At 42.7% G+C, this 6,631-nt stretch overlaps 1 pseudogene; it reads right to left on the bottom strand.

Moving 5' to 3' along the window:
* Window positions 1-721: 721 nt before the first annotated feature.
* On the bottom strand, window positions 722-3,467 carry LOC120795412 (annotated as a pseudogene).
* Between the last annotated feature and the right edge of the window lie 3,164 nt (window positions 3,468-6,631).

Genomic DNA, 6,631 nt, shown 5'->3' with positions numbered 1-6,631 from the left:
AGACTGCTCCTACTCCTTCTCCCGGTAATCCTAAAATTGGCATTATCCATTAGCATTGGCCAAATTTACCTTCTCTCGCTCTCACTTTCCGCTTTCCCCCATCTCCCTATTTCTGCTCTTCTTGGAATGATGTTGTGTTGCTTTGTACGAACCACTTTGTTTGTTTCCCATTTATAGAGCCCGGGCTGTGTAGGTGCACCGAATTTATTTTTCAGAAAACACACAGAGCAGACAGCTAGCAGACCTTGAGGAGATATTTGATGTGTTTGACAAAAAGTGTATTGGATTAGAATCGCATATTCCACCTTTAAAAGTATAGTTAAGGTAAGGCAACTATAACTCTTGGTTAAGAAAAAGGTATCTTTTAAGGCTAGGAAAAGAAATATTAAAAAAAAAAACCTAACATTGAGTGTGGGCTTAATTACAGACACTTAGAGTCAATATATTTTTATCTATTAGGTCTAGTATATTATTTTAAGCAAAATCCACAATTAAATATTTGATTATAAAGGTTTCTGTATGTTCTAAAAACGATAGGTTCTAGGACAAATAGCATTGTAAATTTTGTGATCTAAAGGCAAATATAAACTTTTTTTTTTTTTTTTAATGAAGCATCTTCTGATGCTAAGCTTGGGCACATCATCAGTTACCTGAGGTCATCTGGTGTTCCAGGTCTTTCGATCATCAGACACCCTCACTCAGGAGACCCATCTTAGGTTGATCAAGCCTCAGGTTTTGCCATAGCAGCATTTTCCCACGGATCCGCTCTCTTAATCCAGAGCCACTTAGAGGCTTTCTCTGCAACCTCCGTGCTGTTGTAGATGGCCCTCCTTCTCCTCCTCCCTGTGATGCCGAGAGTAGTGTAAACCCTAGAGAGAGACTGTCCTGCAAAGCCTCTGCACCCAAACTCCACAGGCAAGCAAACCGCTTCCGGCCTTGTCTGTGGCAATTGCTGACTAGGCCCTCGTACTTCTCCCTCTTCCACTCAAAAGCGTCCTCCATCTGCTCTTTCCATGGCACAGTGAGCTTTAGCATGACAACGTTCTTTGTTATAGCCAGAAGCTCTCCGGCTCTGATGAAGCTGATGGTTAGCTTCATGGGTTTTGACCTGTGAGCATGGGCAATGGCAATACAGATGCTCTCAGAGATGGTCTTGAGCACCTGATCATGAAGGCAGCGGTATCGGTCTTCCCTCAGAGCCTTTGGGCAGCAACTCAATATATGCTAAAGGGTCCCCTTTCTCTGGTAAAGGGAGCATGTTGGAGTATCTACCAAGCCCCAGCAGTGCAGGTTAGAAGGGTTGGGAAAGACATCACAGACAGCCAGGACCAGGAACCTGGTCCTGCGGTGTGGCTCTGGCAGCCAGAGGTCAGCCCACGAGATTCTCCTCTCCACAACTTTCTCCCATCTTGTCCAGGTGCCTTGCTGTCTCATTCCCATTGCTCTGTTGGATCTCTCCTCCTCAAAAGCTGCTCTCATCTCATTCTGGACTAATTGCCTCCTCTCTTTGCCCTGGGCCTTGTTATAATGTGGGGGTTGCGATGGTTCCCAGCCCAGCCCTTCCTTGGCCACTGTTCCCACTAGGACTCCATGGTGTAGCCGTGACTCTTCCTGTTCCACTGCAGCCTCCGCTCTCCACTTCCTGCCGGTCTTTACCGCTAGGGTCCGTTGACTCCCTGAACTGCAGCACCTCACTTACACACAAAGCCTTGAACTCCTCCTTGATAGATTACAGGGGGAGCATCATTTTGCAGGTGTTTCCATAGAGGGCGATGCTGCTCAAGCTCCTCGGTAGTCCTAGCCATCTCCTCAGGTAGCAGCTGATTCTCCTTTCTAGGTCTGATATGATTGAGATCGGTAACTCATATGGTAGTAGTGGCCACAGTATCCTTGGCAGAATCCCATGCTGATAAATCCATGCCTTGAATTTCCCTGGAAGGCCAGTCTTGTCGATATCTTTCAGCCACCCCTCTAGTTCATTGTAAGTGTTCTTAATGGAGACTGTATCCCTGAGTCTGCTGTAGAAGAACTTCCTGAGGCTTTTCACAAGCTTCTCAGAGATGGAAGGGATTGGTGTTTCTGAGATAGAGAAGCGTAACTTATCCACTACTCTGCCCTTCCTCAAAACCAAGGATCTGTATTTTTCTGGCTTGAACGAAATCCTTGCCCATCCCATCAGCCTCTCCAGCCCCTTCAGGATCCATCTGCCTCCAAGTACCGACTCGGTGGTCACTGTCAGGTCATCCATGAAAGCGCAGATTGGTGGTTGCCGGATCCCGGACCTGGACTTGTGGCCTCTGCACTCTGGTTCAGCAGATTTCATCAGCATGTTCATCACCAGAGCAAACAAGATCACTGAAATGATGCACTCTGTGATGACTCACACCTCCAGTCTATGCCATGCAGATGTTGGTGATCCTGTTGAGACTCTCGGGCTAAAATTGCAGTAATAATTCAGGAGGAGGTCTCTTACTGAGGCTGAAACATAGTGCCTCTCCAGTGTTTCTAGCACCAATTTGTGGGGCAGTGAGCCATAGGCATCGGTCCGGTGTAACCACAGTACCACCAGATCACCCCTTGTTCTCCCTAGCCTCTCTGAAGAGCTGTGGGACCACACGGGTGTGGTCTAGACAGCCTGGTACTTCTGGGATGCCACCTTTCTGCACCGAAGTGTCCAAGTATCTGTTCTTGAGGAAGAAATCAGCCAGCTGCTTAGGTACAATGTGGGAGAAATTCTTGCCTTCAACACTGAGCAGCAAGATGATTCTAAACTGGCTGATGCTCTTGCAGTCCTCCTCTTTAAGAATCCACACTCCTTCTGCAAACAGCCACTGTTGTGCTGGTCTTCCTCTTCTCCAGATGACCTTCAAGATCTTCCAAAGCCGGTGTAGCAGCTTGGGACAGTGCTTGTACACCTTGTAGGTTGTTCCACTTGGTACGGGTGCTGACCTGGACCTTGCTTTCCTCATAACATCCTGAACTTCTTTCAGGAGTGGTTCTCTCACATCATTTGGCTCATCAGGCTCTGGTGGTCTTATTATGGCCTCACATTGCCCTAGGTCTTGGTCTCTAGTAGGGTTACTAAAGGTGTTGTGAAGGTGTTGGTCGACCTCCTCCTTTGAACAGACTAGGCGTCGACTGTGTCTCTGCCCAAGGAGCTCCCTGGTGAACCCAAACGGGTTGTTGATGAAGGCAGCCCACTTCTTAGCCCTCTCCTGGGCTAGCCTCCTGTGTTGCTTGACTCTTCACAGGGTTAAGAGCCTCTTCCGGAGCATGAAACAACGCTCTACCAGTAGTGCCTGCTCCCCTTCACTAGCCTCGTTGTGCTGTTTCTTCAAGGCTTTCAGTTCTGTCCCGAAGTTGTGGATTTTAACTACCATCTTGTTCTTGATGTAAGGCTGCTTAGCTCCCCTTTCCTCTTTATTACCAAATCTCTCAGCAGCCGCGCTCACTACGATGGTCGTCATAGTCTGTGGCCTCCTCTGCACATCCCCTTTGGCTCTTACTTCCAGCACTTTATCAGCATCCTCGTCAAACTTCTGCCACTCCGTTGTTTTAGAGGCGTGTGGCCACCTGATCCTTCTTGTCTTGGACTGCCTGTCTGAAGGGACTGCCGGTTTGCCATCTTTCTGAGCTGCCATATGTCTCTCCAGCTGTCACCAACCTCCTCTTAGTTATCAACCAGCCAGTTTCCAGTAGTCACTGGTTTCTTCAGTCTGACAGTTGTAATGAAAAATCGTCTGATGCTAAGCTAGGGCACATCAACAGTGATGTTAATAGTTTTTTATAAATATAAGAGTCAGCATTTTAATCTCAGCTATTGTTTCATTTCAGTCCAATGTCCTGGACTTCAGTGCAAAAAGAACTAACAAATTAGACTATTCAAATATGTATGGAGTGCACTGTACAATACTACTAAGCTGTTTCACTTGGCTACTGCCGAGTTATTCAGATGCAGTTAATATATCCACATACACATATACACTGTTGTAATTATAGACATCTGAGAAAAGCAACACCAGAGTAAAGATAAATACATGTTCTTGTGTCCATACAGTAGTGTGTTAAAAATGGTGGATTTCATCAGCTGAGCCATACACTAACATATTAACTATAAAATTTTAACGTTAGATAACGTTAGTGGGCCTTTGCTGTTTCGCAAGTACGCTAGGGAAAATTCTGCACACAACAATAAAACACAATGTGTCATGTTAATGTTGTAGTAAAAAAAAAAAACATAAAAGTTTAACTTACTTAAAAAGTGTCTCCAAGCAGATTGGTAGTGATGCCTTTGGCGGCAAAATGGACATTCACTGTTGTTTCAGTTTGAAAATCCCGGCAATGCTTCCACCCTTTGTTCCAAGTGTGTGATGGCAAATATACTGTGCACAGATAAAATATTATAACTACATTTGTTAATGTTAATTAAACATAAATACACTAATTACATTTCAAAATAAATAGGCACAGTTATGAATATTAACTTTAAATCTATGTGAAGAAGTGGTAATGACGTTAATTGCCATGGTAACAATGGTGGCATATGTGACATTTTGAATGGTAGACAGCTCTGGATGCTGTCGTATACAGAGCCCACAATTTCCCAATTGTGGGAAAACCACAATTTCTCAGAAACAAAGCTGAAATGTTTAAAACTCATGGCAATCATATAAACCTAACATATAGTTAAATTATCATAGAGACTCCGTTTTTTTTTTGTTGAGATATTTTGGGGATGTCATTAAAAAGAAACACCTCCAACATGGAATTTATAGTAGGGAAAAAATACTTTTGGACTGTGGGTCCTCCCACTGAAAATCTTAGTCATGCCTCAACTCTCCAATGGGGATGTCAAAGTGTCCAAAATTGGCGTGGCTACGTTGGAAAATGGATAACCCTGTGCATCAGTATACAGAGGTGAAAGGGTACCTTGCAGATCTCTATGAGACGTACACAGGTTTGACAAAATGTCAGTATTTGACGACCTGGGAATGAGAACGGGTTGGCAGAAGTGTTGAGTTTCATTGACAGTAGCTTAACATTGAACAAAACAAACAGCAAAGTGTAATTGACTGCAATTACTTAGTAAGTGAGAAGAGATAAAGAGAAACTCAGAGCAGCAGAGTAGTCAATATGATGACAGAAAGGATTGTGAATATTAGACTTCACAATCACAATCACAATTCCAACTGAATAATAATGTTGCTCTGTGTCTGCTAATTTATACAAGCAATTGTTTGCTAACTCTTCGCTAGTCAGTGCTGTGTTTACAGCTTGTGCTGCTGCTCCCAGCCGGCAAAATGAAAAAAAAAGGTTCACGGAGCATGGAGTAAAAAAGGTTTTTCGACCAACCTTAATTTTGTTTACCTTTTAAAGGGCTTCCCGATTATCCTAAAATTTCTTTTAGGAGCCATTTCTTCTTACAGTGTAGTGTGTACCTGGTATGAAGCATGGTTTAGACTATAAGGATTGAGTGTTTGTGTATTGGCATATGGTACAGGGGAAACACATGGGGAAATAGACTGAAGAAAATAAAGAGATCCACAAAGTTAAACTTTTTTCCTGCCTCTCACCTGACCTAATTACAGCACCTCGGTGGCTGCTAGTGCAACACTTTACCTTTGGAGTCCAACGTGCTTTCAAATTCCTGAGTTATTCTCTTTTTTTGAAATATGTCTCTTTGCTTTACTGCCTCGGTTGTAGCCCTCCAGGGACGCTGCTTGTTGTGAGAGTTGGGAGAGGGTTGTTCTTCCTTCACTTTGGTTTAGTAAAGAGAATAAAAATAACTCCTGCAAGGCTTTCATTGACTACAGCTATGAAGACATGATTTAACTGAGCTCACAAGACTCTGAGTCCTGGGAAAGTCTATTGCATGTGGAGTAAACAAGATCAGCTTTGACCCAAGCAATGAGGAGCAATGACGTACCTGTGTAACAGTGGAAATGACACATACTCATATTCAGTTTGATTAATATTGTGCAAGTGAGAAATCTAAGAAAGACCTGATTTCAGTGCAGTGATTTGGCCAGATGTTTAAGGTCAGTGTATTCATGCTGTAATATGTTGCACATAAGTATTACCTGTGCAATTCATTTATACATTGTATGATTTAATGTTTTACGTTAAAATTATTTTTTCATAATTGTTTTTTCTGCTGTAGATTCACATGCCAGCATCATTCGAACATTTAACCATAAAACATATTCATTCTTTGCTGCATGACTGAACTTAAAATACACCTAATTTACAGTCTACATAGGCTTTGCAGTAACAAAGAGATTTATAGATATACTTTCTGTTTTCTACACAGACTATATACTACACAAAACACTCACTTTTTTAAAATTGAATTGGCTCTGTATAATATTGTCAATATATAATGTCCAGGAAAGAAACTGAGAAAACAATGATATGTTGTGCAGCTAGGATGATTCAGTAATATTAAATACTTGTTAATGTGACAGTAATAAAAAGAAAAATGAAATTAGACTAAACTCATAATCATGGATCAGAATTCCCTCAGAAACATCAATCCAGCCACTCTTTCCAGGGCCAGCCACATTTTTAATTGGCTGTTGCTCACACGAGTATTAGTGTTATACCAGCAAGATTGTCACAAAATCTTACTGGT

Source organism: Xiphias gladius, chromosome 10 (genome assembly GCF_016859285.1).
Source record: "Xiphias gladius isolate SHS-SW01 ecotype Sanya breed wild chromosome 10, ASM1685928v1, whole genome shotgun sequence".
NCBI classification, from domain to species: domain Eukaryota; kingdom Metazoa; phylum Chordata; class Actinopteri; order Istiophoriformes; family Xiphiidae; genus Xiphias; species Xiphias gladius.
Note: the sequence above shows the minus strand (reverse complement) of the source record. Positions and strands in the feature narration are given on the sequence as shown.